The sequence below is a fragment of the Tamandua tetradactyla genome, chromosome 5 (assembly GCF_023851605.1).
Source record: "Tamandua tetradactyla isolate mTamTet1 chromosome 5, mTamTet1.pri, whole genome shotgun sequence".
NCBI classification, from domain to species: Eukaryota; Metazoa; Chordata; class Mammalia; order Pilosa; family Myrmecophagidae; genus Tamandua; species Tamandua tetradactyla.
This window is the reverse complement of record NC_135331.1, coordinates 110,984,973-110,999,644: the sequence shown is the minus strand read 5'-3', so window position 1 is coordinate 110,999,644 and position 14,672 is coordinate 110,984,973. Positions and strand designations below refer to the sequence as shown.

At 41.8% G+C, this 14,672-nt stretch overlaps 1 protein-coding gene across 2 annotated transcripts in view; it reads right to left on the bottom strand.

Moving 5' to 3' along the window:
* PAQR8 (progestin and adipoQ receptor family member 8) overlaps positions 1-13,694 on the bottom strand; it is a 30,951-nt gene extending 17,257 nt beyond the window's left edge. The window contains exon 1 of one of the 2 annotated variants that reach the window (XM_077162057.1): positions 13,592-13,694. The gene's annotated coding sequence lies outside the window, so the exon portion shown is untranslated. Of the gene's footprint in view, positions 1-13,394; positions 13,548-13,591 lie in introns of those variants that run through there. The other variant, XM_077162058.1, reaches the window with a different exon arrangement.
* Between the last annotated feature and the right edge of the window lie 978 nt (positions 13,695-14,672).

Below are 14,672 nucleotides of genomic sequence, written 5' to 3'. Positions count from 1 at the left end.
CCTATCTGTGTAAATGGCAGCACACTGGTATTCAAGCCAGAAACCAGGGAATAATCTTTAATTTTTCTCTCTTCACATTCTGCTCCTTTCTATCCAATCACTAATAATAATCATTATAATGACCCACATATATTGACCACTTAACATAAGCTAGGCACTAAGTTCTTTGCATATATTAACTCATTCATTCCTCATGTTACTGTGAAATGGGATCTACTATTTCTAGCTATTATACAGATAAGGGAAAAGGTTGTAGTCCCTGACTCAGAGAAATCCAGGAAATGGCAGAGCCAGAATTTGTGCCCAGGTAGTCCAGTTCCAGAGGCCATGCTCTGAATTTCTATGCTAATCAGAAAATACTTTCTGTTTTAACATCATTCATTGAAAATTGTTCTAAAATGCACTTTCCTAAATGTGTAAGTGAATATAAGTCTGATAATTCAGAATTGTCTGGGTCCTTCCTCTCCTTCTGGATATAAATGATCCTATGCGGCTTGGCTAATGGCGGTGCTGATGATCAACACTGGACTGTGTCTATGTTGGTCCTAAGACCCTTCTGGGAATTTTCTCTTAAACGAAATTTATAATAAGAACCTTATTTCCCTGAGTTTTGATAGCCTTTCTTCAAAGTGGAATACGTCAGTAAATGTTAGTTTAATTGAAGACTTTGATTAATCGGGCCTATATTTTAGTAGAGACAATATCATTAATATCAGCAAGGCACATCTATTATATACACCATAATAATATTGCCAACTTTTTCTTCTTCGAGGTTGTATTGATCTTAGAATCAAAATGAGCTGGAAGACAGAAGGCACAATTCTTACTCTCATCAAATTAAATGAATCGCATACTTAAAAATAAACCACAACCCTTCTGGGAACCAGTAGCACCATCTGTAAACTGAGAAGAAGAATAACGGCCAACAACTTCAGATTTCTGAATTAAAGTTAAAAAAAATGAATGGTTACAAGCAAAAGACAAGATGACTGCAGGTCCAGAAATATCAGAGAGTTTTAATCTTATTCAGTGGCTAATAGTCAACTTTATATAAGTTCACCATCAAGTTAACATTCAAATAAGACACATATTAAAGCCAAAAGGGTGCATTTTAATGTCCCCAGGGTGCCTTTAGAAAACAAAGGATACAGTTCCAGCCAGAAGCTGTTCCCGCAAGTTGCAGCTATTTGGGCAAGTTCCATAGATCATACTGCTAGGAAGAGACAAGCACTTAATGTTACCAGAAAATTCAAGGTCAGCACTTGCAGTTTCATTTCTATGCCTCAGCAGCTCCCTTCCACAAAGGATTATAGTATCTACTGAAAAGTTGCATTCATTCCTCAACTTGGCTATTTCAACCTCACCCACCACTCATCCTTCCAGAGAATTCAATTATTTCAGACATTCCCAAATAACAAAATGCAATGATTTTTTGGCCTCTTTTTATATGACAAGAAAGGGGAAGAAAAAAGAAGACCAGTATGCCAAAAAACAATGTCAGTTTAAGTATGATTTTTTAAATAGTATTACTAAATGCAAATACACACTAAATGGGGGTGGCAGAGGAGCTCTAAATCTTACATGAATTCACAGACTACCTTTGAAATACCTGGCCAATCCAATGCTCTGTCTGAGCTTTACGGGTTTCCCCCCCACACACTCCTCTTTCCCAGCCTTCAATAACCAGCTGAGATTTCCAAAATGGAAACATACCTCTGCCTGTCTTTGAGGGTAAATCAGAGCATTCCAATGAGCCTTGGTTTGACTTTTTCTTGCAAAAGAATGCATTGATGATTAAAACAACAAAAGAAAACCACACACACGCGTGCACACACTGATCTTAACCCAGATTGCAGTCTGCCCTCCTCTGTCAATCTTCCTGGAGACAGCCAGGTCTCAAGCAACCACCAGCTTCTGCCTGCTTGGCTTATATCAGGTGGTAATGATTTCTGGTGACTGCTGACTACCTAAGCCATTCCAGCCACCTAATATATTACCTTTAATTCGGTCCTGAGTATTTAAAACACCTTCTTGTCACCTGTTGCTTCATAGGTATATCCTGATATCTTCCAAACTTCTTCTCATATAGAGAAAATTGTTAGTAAGATGAGAGTTACTTATAACTAGGCACCAAGTTGCTTGCTTTGCATCTCATTAAATGAAACTGAATCTAAATTCAGCTTAATACAGCTGCTATACCACAATAGGAACTCCTTAAGGACAGCCTCCTAACTTCGGTTTCCTGTGTATTCCCTTTGAGCATTAAGCATTCCATTGTCCTATAAAAAGAATGACTTTACTTGTCTTTACTGACTTACCAACCAGTGTACAAACCCACTGAATGAATCATTAATGGTTCCTTCGAGCCATGACCTCGAAATCCTCTTTGAGCTATCAGCTTTTAAAACATCCTACTCCATGTTATCTGCTTTCCAGAAAGGGTTTAGCAACTATGGGTAGTGACGCTTCTCTTCATTCTAATCTGGTGCATAGTGAAAGAGGAGAACAACTCCCTAGCAGTTAGGTACCTGGTTGGTGCTTGCAGAAAGGCTCTCAGAAAGTTAGTGCAGGAAGGACTTAGAGACAACTTATTTCAGGGACAGCAAATAGACTTCACCCTTTGTGCCAACCCCTACTGCTTGCAAATGGCTCCCTGGTGTAAAATACTGAGTGGTAGGCCAGGCTTAGGCAGAGCTAGGAGGGAGAGATGCTGTGATCGATGTGTAAGATCTCTCACAAGGGAGCCAGGTATTTACCATCCCTGGCTGACTATTATAGAGTGAAGTGACTTGCAGCCCAGTGTTTTTCCCACTAGACTTTTTAAAAGGTAGGAGTTGTTTCGATAATGAGAAAGTATTCCAAAATATTTGCAGCAGTAAATGTACAAAGAAATAATGTTCCCTTAAAAAGGATATTGAGTTCCTCGCCAGTGTGTACTGTGAGGGCCAAAGGCATAATTTCTAGGAACTTCCTCAGCTCACCCCAACAAGTATCATCTTTTAGCACTCCACAGATGTGAAGGGTAACAAGGAGCTCCAACAGTTATACAGCTTTTGTGGCGGGACTGGGCCAATGAGGGGGAGGGTAATAGAGATGGTTCCTTTCATGGCCGAGTTATATAATCTCTCCTGTCCTCTGAGAGGCCAGGTCAGATCTCTGGAGAGGCAGAGTCAGCCTCCCAGCATCTACTCTTTGTTGTCAGCCAACTGGCTCCCAGGTGAGGAGAATGTTCTGGCAGTAAAAGCAGTACCCAGCAGGCAAGAGACCTTAAGAAAAGGCAAGGGAGAGGAGGCTGGCATGTGATTCTGGAGACAAATAAACACAATTAGCTGTGCTAGAAACAAACTGAAAAGACTCAGTGGGAAGACTCTGATTCCTTCAGCCAAGAAAGAAAACCAAAGGGAAATTCATTTCAAAAGAAACCTTTAATTCCCTTGGCAGCCATATCCCAATGACAATCATATTTGCTGCCTTTCAAGTGCCCAATTTTTCCAACATTTCAGACACTCTCACGATAATGGTTTGACTGCTTTATAAGTTTTGCTGCCCAAATAGAATCAATTAGTATTTCAGGTTGGTCCTTTTATTTCTGGAGATGACAACTCTAGGGCTTTCACAGCCATTCCATCCCTGTGTACTTAAGTAGAATCAGTTTGCAGTAATGGACAGTGTGGTTGAATTCATGGAAATCAACAATTACATTTCTGGGGGTTTGCTATTCCATTCGCAGCACCCAATTCTGCAGTGTAAGATGAGCTACAGAAGAGGGATTTAGGGGGAACCATATAAAGTGGTGGTTAATGGGGTAGGCTCAGGAGTTAGGCAAACTTGGGTTTGAATCCTGACTCTGCCCCTTACAGGTTGGGTGACCCTGGGCCAGTAATTTAACTTGCTTGTTTTCACTGTCTTCATCTTAAAAACAGAGATAAAATGATACCTAATAGAGTTGTTGTGATGTTTAAAGAAGATAATAAAAAAGAATCCTTATCTTGTAGAAACACATTCGGAAATACTTACAAATAATGACATGGTATCTGGGATATGCTTCGAAACAATCTACAGGTGAGATATGTATGAAGGAAGATTGGCCAGGAGTTGGTCATTGTTGAAGCTGGGTGATGGGGAGGGATTCAGGCAGATTTATTATATGCTGTTCCATCAGCCTTTGTCTGTTTGAAATTTTCTATAATAGGAAGTTTAAAAGAGAGAGACAGAGACAAGAGACAGCGAGAGGATAATACATGTAACATCCTAGCACACAACATGTACTCCATAAATGTAATCTGTATCTGGCCAGAGAGGGCCTGGAGGCATTGATCACAGGTCACTCAAAGACACAGGCAATTCCCAGGCCAGCACAGGTAGCTGAGAACTTCACTGCCACTTCAGGTTGTCAGTGCCCAACCTTTCACCACCAAACCCCTTTTAAATTGAATGTTGGCTCTCTAGGCTTTGAAAGCTCACTAAATGAACCACATTCACTATATATTCATTACTCCATATATTTAATCACAAGCCAGAGTTTCAAGTCAGCTTTTAGATCAGCTAAGCCAATAGACTCCAAACTGAATTTATATCACTCCAGGCAAAATCAAAGCACTTCCAAGTTTTTATGGCCCATGCAGCTGTCTGACACACAAATATGTCTTTTGCAGGCATATGAAATAATGGAAGAATGCTCGGTGATGCCCCTCCCTAAAGCTTATGTCTTTAGGGAAGCACTTATATAAATTCAGAAATAGCCCTGGAAACTCCCAGCTTCTGGAATTCCTTAAGGGCGCTGAGCTGACAGAAAACTCCACTCAGGACCAATTGCAAGCTAGATATGTGCTCCAAGGTAGCCCATAATTAAGCCAGCATCCCTGAATTTTTCTATCCTAGGTCCTCTCCCGAAAAAGGAAATCTGCCTTCCAGTTCTAACACTTAGTACCTGCAATAGCCTTGGATAGCCACTCCATTTCTTCTGTCATTTATAAACTGGGATGGTATCTCCCTCCTAAGTGGCTGCAGAGGTTAGAGGTAATGTAAGTAAAGTGCGGTGCACAATGCCTGGCACATGTAAATTGCTCAATACATAGAAGCTACCATCTATCTCTGTGTGTCTTTTTGTATCCTTGGATGTATTATTACTACCTCCTTTGGTATGCAGTTAGTATTTACACCCAGTGTTTCTCCAGATTCTGAGACATATTACAGTTTAGTAAAGAATTATAAATAGCTTAGTATTTTCTTTTTCTTTTATATGACAAAATTTAGATGCAGCTGTACTGAATCCTCTCCTTCAGAGCCAATGCAAAGATAACTATGTCACTGTCATTTGTACCTACATGTCCTATCCTATGTGACTCAAATATCTCCTTAAGTAAATGTCTTGTACAATATCTTTTAAACTAAAGAAAAAAAGTATAAAAAGTAAAAGGAAGTAAAAATGTGGTTCAATGCAAGTCTAACAAGCCCATCCTTTTATTACTATTATGTAATGCTTGCTGAATAGTCACTGTATTTATCGCTGAGGGGGTCAATGAATGAGATGAGTATAAAATTATCAAGCTGGAACTTCATTAACACAGCTTTTTAGTGGTGATCCAGGCTTCCTCAGGGAAGCTAAGGACTAACCTAAAAATCTTTAACTTATCCTTATCCTTAACCATACCCCAAATCATTATTCTCTTTCCTCTTATCCTGATTTATTTTCCTTTACAGCAGTTACCATTTCCTAAAATTATATATTGATTTTCTGACTTACTTGTTTATTGTCTGTCTTCCCCCTAAGAGAATATGGAAGGCAGGGGCCTTGTTCATCTCTGTATCTCTAGCACCTAAAGCTGTGTCCAGCACATGGTAGGCCTTTAAAAAATATTTTTAAATGAATGAGTTAATTTCCTTTTCCTTTTTCCAAGCACCCAACTGCAAAAGGGATTCTAGATCTGAAGTCCTGCCCAGTGTATTCCTTGTGTAGCCAACCACTAAGCCCCAGTGCAGAAGGCAGGCTCCTCAGTATCCTACCCAGATACACTATTCTGATGTATGCCTCTGTGCTTTTGCATAAGATGCTTCTCCCATCAGAAATGCCCCCCGTATATCTAACAGTCTATGCCAGATTGAAGCTATTATGTACCCCAGAAAAGCCGTGTCCTTTAATACTCATTCAATATTGCGGGGTGGGATCTTTCTGATTGTTTCCATGGAGATTATGACCCATCCAGTTGTGGGTGGGACCATTTGATTAGGTAGTTTCCATGGCGATGTGTCTCCACCCATTCAAGGTAGGGTTGCTTACTGGAGCCCTTAAAGAGGGAACCATTTTCGAAAAAGCTATAGAGCCACCAGAACCAATAGAGCCAACAGAACTAACAGAGCCCACGCAGCCAGAGTCTTTTGGAGCAGAAGGAAAACGTCCCCAGGGAAGCATTATGAAATAAGGAGAGTAAGCTAGCAAAGAGAGAGAAACCCTAAATTCATTGGCCCTTTCTTTGGAGTTAAGGTATCTTTCTCTAGCTGCCTTAATTTGGACATTTTCATGGCCTTAGAACTGTAAACTTGCAACTTAATAAAATCCCTCTTTAAAAAGCTATTCCACTTCTGGTACATAGCATTTCCAGCAGTTTTTACAAACTAAAACACCATCACTCCTCTTTCAATATCTCATTCAGGTTTTCTGTTATTATACTTGACTATAAGAGCTCACATGGACTTCTCCTTTTCTAAATGGAGTGGCACTCCCATTATTATCAGTGCTTTGTAGCTCAGCACATATTTATAGATACTCTAAAGTCTTCTTTGCTTTATGTGAAAAAATTTGATGCTCCAAATATATTATAGACTCCTTCAACTCAAAAACCATACTTTAGGCTTCTCTGGTATCCCTCAAAGTATTTAGCTCAGTTCTAAGGACGTATTAAGTGGTCAAAAAGTCCTTAGAGTTGAACTGACAGATTTCCTATTCTAGAACTCACCTCTGCCTCTCTGATGGAATCCTAGCCCAGCAGAATTCCATTTATTCCCCCCAAAACATCTATTTCCTTCTTCCCCTTCTTCCTTCCAAAGCTGCAAATATCTAAGATAATAACATCCCAGATGAGGCAAAAAATTGACCGGGGCCCTGTTAATGAATTGACAGCAAATCTCACAAGATGGTGCTATTTCCTGGGATATAAACCATAAAAAACAAGTCATCATTCAAGATTTTTTTTTTAAAGAGAGAGAAGAAATCAAACCAAACCAAACAAAACCCCCAAACAATCCCAGAAATTAACCTGAACCTCTTCAATGAGCCTGAATTTGATTAATCAGTTTCTACCTTCCTGAAATGCCACCCAGTTTCAATGACTTTCTTAAGTCACAGTCTAGCACTGCAGCCTTCCAAAGCTGACATTAGCCCATGCATGAAACTGACTGATTCCACTTTCAGTCTCTAAAAATACAAAAGAATAATATTAATGCCTTTATCTTACTTAAGTGCAGGAAGAGAAAAGCTACGATGGACCCTTGGAATGAACTCTTTGTATGAGGTTAACTATACCACAGAGAATATAATAATTATCATTTATGATACTGAAGCCAGACTCATGTTTTGGTAGCAGGGTCTGCTAAATCATAAGAGGCAAATCAGAAGTTCTGGATTGGAGTCCCTGTTTTTGTCATTTTCTTATTGTGTCTTTGAGCAAATTTCTTATCCTCTAGTTCCAAGTTTCCTCCATCTGTAAAAACAAAACAAAACAACAACAGTATCTGCCCTCTATGCTTCATAGGATGTTGCAAAAGTCATATTTGACAAGGCATATAAAAGCACTTTGAACGTTACCAAGCAGATGGATGCACAGAAATACTGTATGAGGTAGATTTATCAATATTAATTAATTAGATACCTCTAAAACTCTAAAATGATGTTTTTCAAACATTTTTCTACTACACTCCCTTAGAAGAAAGACATTTTATACTGCAACTTAACATACATTCATCGGTAGGACAAGTTTGACAAAATACTTGTGTTACTGTGATATTTTAAATTTTGATTCTCTTCTTCTTTTTTTTAATGAAGGTCACCAATTTCATAACCCAACAAGGCAATGGCCCTCGAGCATGGGGCACCCAGAATATACCTAAGAAGACTGGGCCCCACCTACAGAGATTCTGAAACAGTGGTGTGGGATGGGGCCAGGGCATCGAATTTGCAGACAGCCCAAGCAATTCTATCATGTAGCTGAGATTGACAACCACAGCACCAATGGGTTCCGGCTCAAACACCTCCTTATTCACATGCCTGTCTGCTAAATACTCTTAGCACCCAGAATTTGCCCCAATCCTCATCCCACTCCACTAAGATCTGCTTGTGACTGTGAGTTGATTACTCACACATGTGACTTCAGTCTGCATGCAGAAACACAGAGACGTGAAGATCGAAGTGGAGCCTGGGCTTCATGGGGAGCTTCCTTTCTCTTCCCAGATGGCCAGCTAAGCCCGTGCAGAGCAGAAACTGGAGTTGATTTGGAGTATTTTGTTAAAAGTGAAGGGACCTGGGAGTTACTGCATAATGAGTGTAGGGTTTCTGCTTGGGGTGATGGGAAAGGTTGGCATTTGATGGTGGTAAAGTTGCTGCACATTGTGTTTGTGATTATTCCCACTGCACCACTGGGAGTGATTTGAGATGGGAAAGTTTACATTGTATATAAATATTTCCACAATTAAAAAAAAAGAGCAACTAAATAAACAATGACCCGTAAATGCAGTACATCATTCAAGATAGGATTTAATAATGAAGGGGAAAGGCTCAAAAGGACATTATTGGGACATCTGAAAAAATTGGAATATAGACTATAAGCTTTATATCAATATTAAATTTCTTGAACTTGATCATTGTCCCTAAGGTGATTACATAAATGAATATCCTTGTTAGGAAATGTACATGGAAGTATTATGTGTTCAAGGAGCATGATGCATACACTTGACACTCAAGTGTTTAGAAAATGAATTGCTAGACAAACAGAATCAGATAGACAGATGGAATGATATGGCAAATGCGGCAAAATGTTAAAATTGGTAACCTGGGTATCTGGGAGGTGGGGATAGGGGTATGTTGGAATTCTCTGTATGGGTTTTGTATAATTTTTGCGTCTGTTTAAGCTTGACATTATTTCACAATAAAAAGTTAAAAAAAAAAAGAGAGAGCTCTACAAGAATTATTTGCCTGAGTTGGAGGAGCTAAGGAAAAACAAAGAGAAACTTCAAAGAGACCTGCCAGCCCTTACCCAGAAGAGCAATCTTTAAACATGCTTAGATAGGGACAGAGCAGAGAGTTCTGAAGCCCGGGAGATAAGCTGTCTGACAGTGGGGGCTTCTGGGCCTGGCTATCTTCTCCATCCAAGTATGACCCAGATGGAACAGAAAGCTCCTGCATCCTCTGCCCACCTCTCCTCTACACAACAGAAATATGGAGGATGTCCAGTTTTCTCGGTTGGAGATCTGCAGGCTGCACTCACGTCCTCACAGAACCTATCGTTGGGCAGAAGAATGGGATCATGTTGTCTACGTAATGGGTTAAAAAAACAAACCAAAGCTGTGTCTGTTTAAAAGCACAGTCCCTGGGTTTTGACCCAGATCTCCAAACCAGTCATACTACTAAGAGTTACCATTTATTGGGTACCTTCTGTATGCTAAGCTCTTTATATACATCAACTCTACAATATCTCTTTCGATGTGTATTTTATAAATATTCAATTCAGTGAAGTAACTTCCCCAAGGTCATGCAGTTAATAACAGGTGATGCCGGGATACTAAAGCAGGTTTTTCCTCACACCAGATCCCACGCTCTAATCCAGGGTTTCTCAGCACCCCATTGATCATTTGGCTAACTGTGGAGTATGCTGTCCCCTGTAGGATGTTTGACAGCATCCCTGGCCTCTCCCCCACTAGATGCCAGTAACACCCTATCCCCAAGTTGTGACAACCAAAAATGTCTCCAGACATGACGAAACCAGCCCCTGGAGGTAAAATTCTCCCATTCCTATCACCATGAAGAATCACTTACATAGTCTAAAATGCTATGCCACATTATCTCCTGGTACTTTACAAGTACAGAAACCACTATTCAGAAGGAATAGAAAAAGAACCAGATACCAAGGAGGTAATAATCAGAACCCTCCAGGGAAGAATGTATAACAGAAATACCACCCTACCTGAATCACATTTCACTTCACCGTGTACTTTTATAGCCATCATCCTCTTTCATGGAGTCTGAGTTAAGCTTAGCAGGATCTAATCCTGAAAGAGTAACGTATCTCAAAGATAAGAATACTGAAAGACCTATCTATTTATGCTTCCAAGAAATTGAGGGAAAAGAACCAGAGTGAGATTCATACTAATCCTTAGACCCATAAGCCATTAAGAGAAAATTTTGCTAATAGACATTGACTTGCCTAAAACACAGAAGATTCTCAATAAACAACAAACATTTAGTAAACCATTATCTATTTCATAGCTATCCAGGACCATTTGACTAAGATAAATTTTTCCACAATTCCCTAATTTATGTATATATTTTTCATAAAATTCTTAGATTTGAAAAAAAAAATTATGTTGATATTTACAGAAAAGCTGAGAACTTAGTGCAAGGCTGTTCCTCCCTATTGTTTAAAAGACAAAAGAGAGCAAAACTCAAACTTAACTGAAACAAATGTGTATCAGAATCATCCCTTTCAAAACATGCCAAGATAACTGTAGCTATTTTGTTAGAACAATATTTTCACTGGATCAGGAAGAAAATTTAGGAGAGGACTTTAAGCTTTTTGTTGCTTCAGATTTTCACTACATCGTAACAGGAATGTTCATTTTAAAAACATTTGGATGAAAAATAAAGTAACCAACTATAATTGCTTTTAAAGTCACCCTTTAGAAACTCTTAAGTGACTAAAAACAAAATGTTGTCAATCACATATTCATCTGCAAAGGCCAGATGAAGGGAATATCATTCCTGGGAAAATGATCAATATGTACATGGCTTCAAAGAAATTTCAATAAAAAACTATCAATAAATAATACAAGTAGCAAAAATAGCATTTATTGAAGACTCAGCATTGGGCACTGAACTCAGTGTTCTACATGCATAAATCTCATTTAATCTTCAGCACAGCACCATGAGGTACATACTCATTAGTATTTCCATTTTAAGGTAAGGAAACTGAGGCTAAAAGAGATTTAATACAGTTGCTCAAGTTCACAGCTAGATGAAGATTCAAGTGTCTGATGCTTTATGCTATAAACTAAAAAGATCTGGGAAATCAGGGAAACAATGGAAGAAAGGCATCTGTTAAATTCATTACTTACACTGTATAGCACGGAATTCCAAAGTTGAAAGGAACTTTTAGAAGTCATCTTTCCTGTGCTTCTATGTAAATCTTTCACATCAAAAATCAAGTACCAGGTATTAACTATACATCAGGTAAGCAGCTTTCTGCGTATTTCTTTAAAGAGAAAACTAGGCTTGTTTTTGTGTTGTGTTTAGTAAAAATTATCAGTGATGGAAATGGCCTGGTAAAGAGTATCTGGAGGGGAAAAGGAAGGCTGATTTTCTCCCGCCCAGTAGGACATAAGGTATAACAATCAAGTGATCGGACTGATTTTTTTTTCACACACCTAATAGAACATGCACACCCAAGTGAAGGTTGTACTTCAAAATCATTGTTTTCTAATCCTCAGCACAAACACAACACCTATATTGGATAACTATTTTAGATCTGCCAGTCCTGCAAGAGGACTTTCATTACTTTAATGGGCATATTTCATAGTTCTATATCATTCAGAAGCTAGAGCTGGTGCTAGGCCAGTTTGGTCCTTTCCCAATGGAGGAAGATGTGCCACCACCAAGGAGATTCAGCAAATGTGCCACAAACTTTAAAGGCAACTCCAAAGTAGGAACTCTAAAATTATTCTCAGCAGTGACAGCATCATTAGAATTAGTACATGGCTTGCCAAGATGAGTCTTCTGAAAGGAAAAAATACTCATCTAATTGTATAAATACAGGCTTTTTTATTTTTTGGCATGGGCAGGTACCGGGAATCAAACCCAGGTCTCTGGCATGGCAGGTGAGAGCTCTGCCTGCTGAGCGAGCATGGCCCACCCCATATTTATTTTAACAGTGGAAAAAGACTGAAACAATCAACTAGCATTATGTCCCAGTGAATGAATATTCTGCCACGATAATAATAATGCAAGTTTTGGTGCAAGGTTCTGACCACCAGATAAAGTATACACACCCCCTTAATGATAAGAAGCTTGTGCTAGAATAATACTTGTAAAATCAACAAATTGCTTTCCCAATAACATCCATAATTATTCAAGAGATTCCCTTTTCATGAAGAGAAAAACTGGCCCACCAAAGCTAGTTACCAAAATAGTACTTTGTCCTACCATGGCCAACCTCTCAGAAAGAGAGAGAGAGACAGAGACAGAGAGAGAGACAGAGAGAACAGAGTAGGAATAAGCAGTGCACAGATGGATCTAAAAATTACCCCCATACACTTTTATTATATGAGTTATGCCTAAGACACACATACCTGTATATTAGAAACCTTACTCCCTAACCACTACAGCCTAGGCTCTTCTCATCGATCTCTAGGCAAAATCACATCTAACCCGGCTCAAAAATACGGGATGCAACTTCGGCCAAGAGAAAAAGCCCGCGGGTCTCCCGTTGTGCGTGGGTGCCTGGAGTCATCACAGTAGCTCAGGAAGGTGCTGCGGCCCCGCAGCCTCCAGATCCACAAGATGTGCCCTTTCCCAGACCCTCTCCCCCTCGCCCCCCAGCGCAAACGCCCAACACTCCCAGTTCGCAGAATGTCAAGTGCCCCCCTCCCCTCGTCTTGTGTTGCCCAATCTCGAGTGGGTACTCTCTCGAGGTACCCACGACCCCATTCCAACCAGGGGGCTCCGTTCGCACGATCGAGCCTTTCCCTGAGTCACTCCCCACCCAGCCCCCTTCGACCCCCCGCCGCGGCGTTTCCAATCGCTGCAAACCCTCACCCCCAGCCTCAGATCCAACCGCCCCCCACCCCCACCCTGCTCTCAGCACAACTCCCCTCCCGGCGCCCACCCACTCGGAAAAGCCCTTTCCATCTTTACCCAGAGGAGCCGCACGCCTCGCCCCACCCCAACCCTGCCGACTGATTCCCTTTCCGGGGCTCCCCTCACTCGGGCTCCCCCTCCCGCCCTGTCCGCCCGGAGCTTCCTCTCCTCCGCACAGCCCTCCCGGGTTCCGTTCCCCATAGCCCTGCGGAGAGCGCCTCAAGAATGTGAACACAGCACCTTTCGTCCGTCCTGGCTCAGTCCCCGAGGCGCCCCAACATCGTGGTCCTCACCTACCGCGCCCCCCCCACCCCCCACCCCGCACCATACACACCCAGATTCAGGTTTCCGGGCTCCTCCATATCGCGGTCCTGACCCTTTCCGCCCACCCGGCTCGGTCTCCGAGACTACCCACCATCACGGTTGTGGACCTTTGACCTCTGGGCTTGAGTTTTGGGGCTCCCCAAGATCTCTGTCCCGGCCCCCTTCCCCGCGCCCCACCCGGTCCGCACCTCCCTCCGCTGCACTCACCGAGAGGGGCGGCGACCGAGCCAGTGCGCGCAGCCGAGCACAGCCGAGCGCAGCCCAGCCGGGCCCAGGCCCGCCCAGCCCGCACTGCGCCCGCGCCGGGGGCTGCGAGCTTCCCGCGGGCGGCTCTGACCGCTGGCCGCCCGGCACAGGGTAGAGGCCCGAGGAGCGGCCGGGAGGCGGGGACCACTGGGGGCCGGCAAGGCCCGGCTCCGCCCCTTCCCCGCCCCGGGGCGGGATGCTCAGCCTAGCTCACACACCACCGCGGTCCGCGCGGCCGCTGCTGAGGAAGTTAGCAGATACCTCTTCCCCTCCCACCCAGGGCTCCGACCCTCACCAACCCTTTTCTGCTGCAAAAGACCCGAGGAATTGAGAAAGGGACGCGATCACCGCTCTCCTATTCTTTCTAAGAACCTGTCCACGGGGGCAATTTTCCAAGTCCTGGGGTGGGAGGTGGTGGACTTTATCTGAGATCTCGAAACCGCTTCAAATCTTGGTGTTCCTTTGCCTGCCCATCCTTGCTCACTACTCTCAGCTGCACATCCAGGGTCATTCTGCCCAGGAAACCATGTTCTCACACACCAACCAAGGCCCTTGTAGGCACACACACTTCTGTGCCCTGAGATACACCCACGGCCTGCCCATGACCTATGCACATATGAACACACCTCTTATACTCACATGCCAATGAACCCACTTCTACCCCTATATCCTTAATCCACAGTACTTTAACTGGTCCTATTAACAATGACCCACACTAACAAGCATAGCCGGGAAAGAGAAAATTCCATTCTGAGACTTTGTTTTATTTCACCAGGAGAAAATATACTTAAAATATGGGCTCATCAATTAATAAAGCAATAAATTGACTTTGCTATTAAAAGTGGCTTTCATGTACAAGGTACAATTTTTAAAATGTTTTTGCATGAGGAAGAACAAAGGAATGTCATTATTGCAGGGTACTGAAAATAGGTGGTAATATTTTTAAATGTCACCTTCTGTGTGAGACTAAAGCAAAAAATGTTTATTTGTTACAAAATTTATATTTTGACTAGTGCATTTCCTAATATAACTTATATGGATA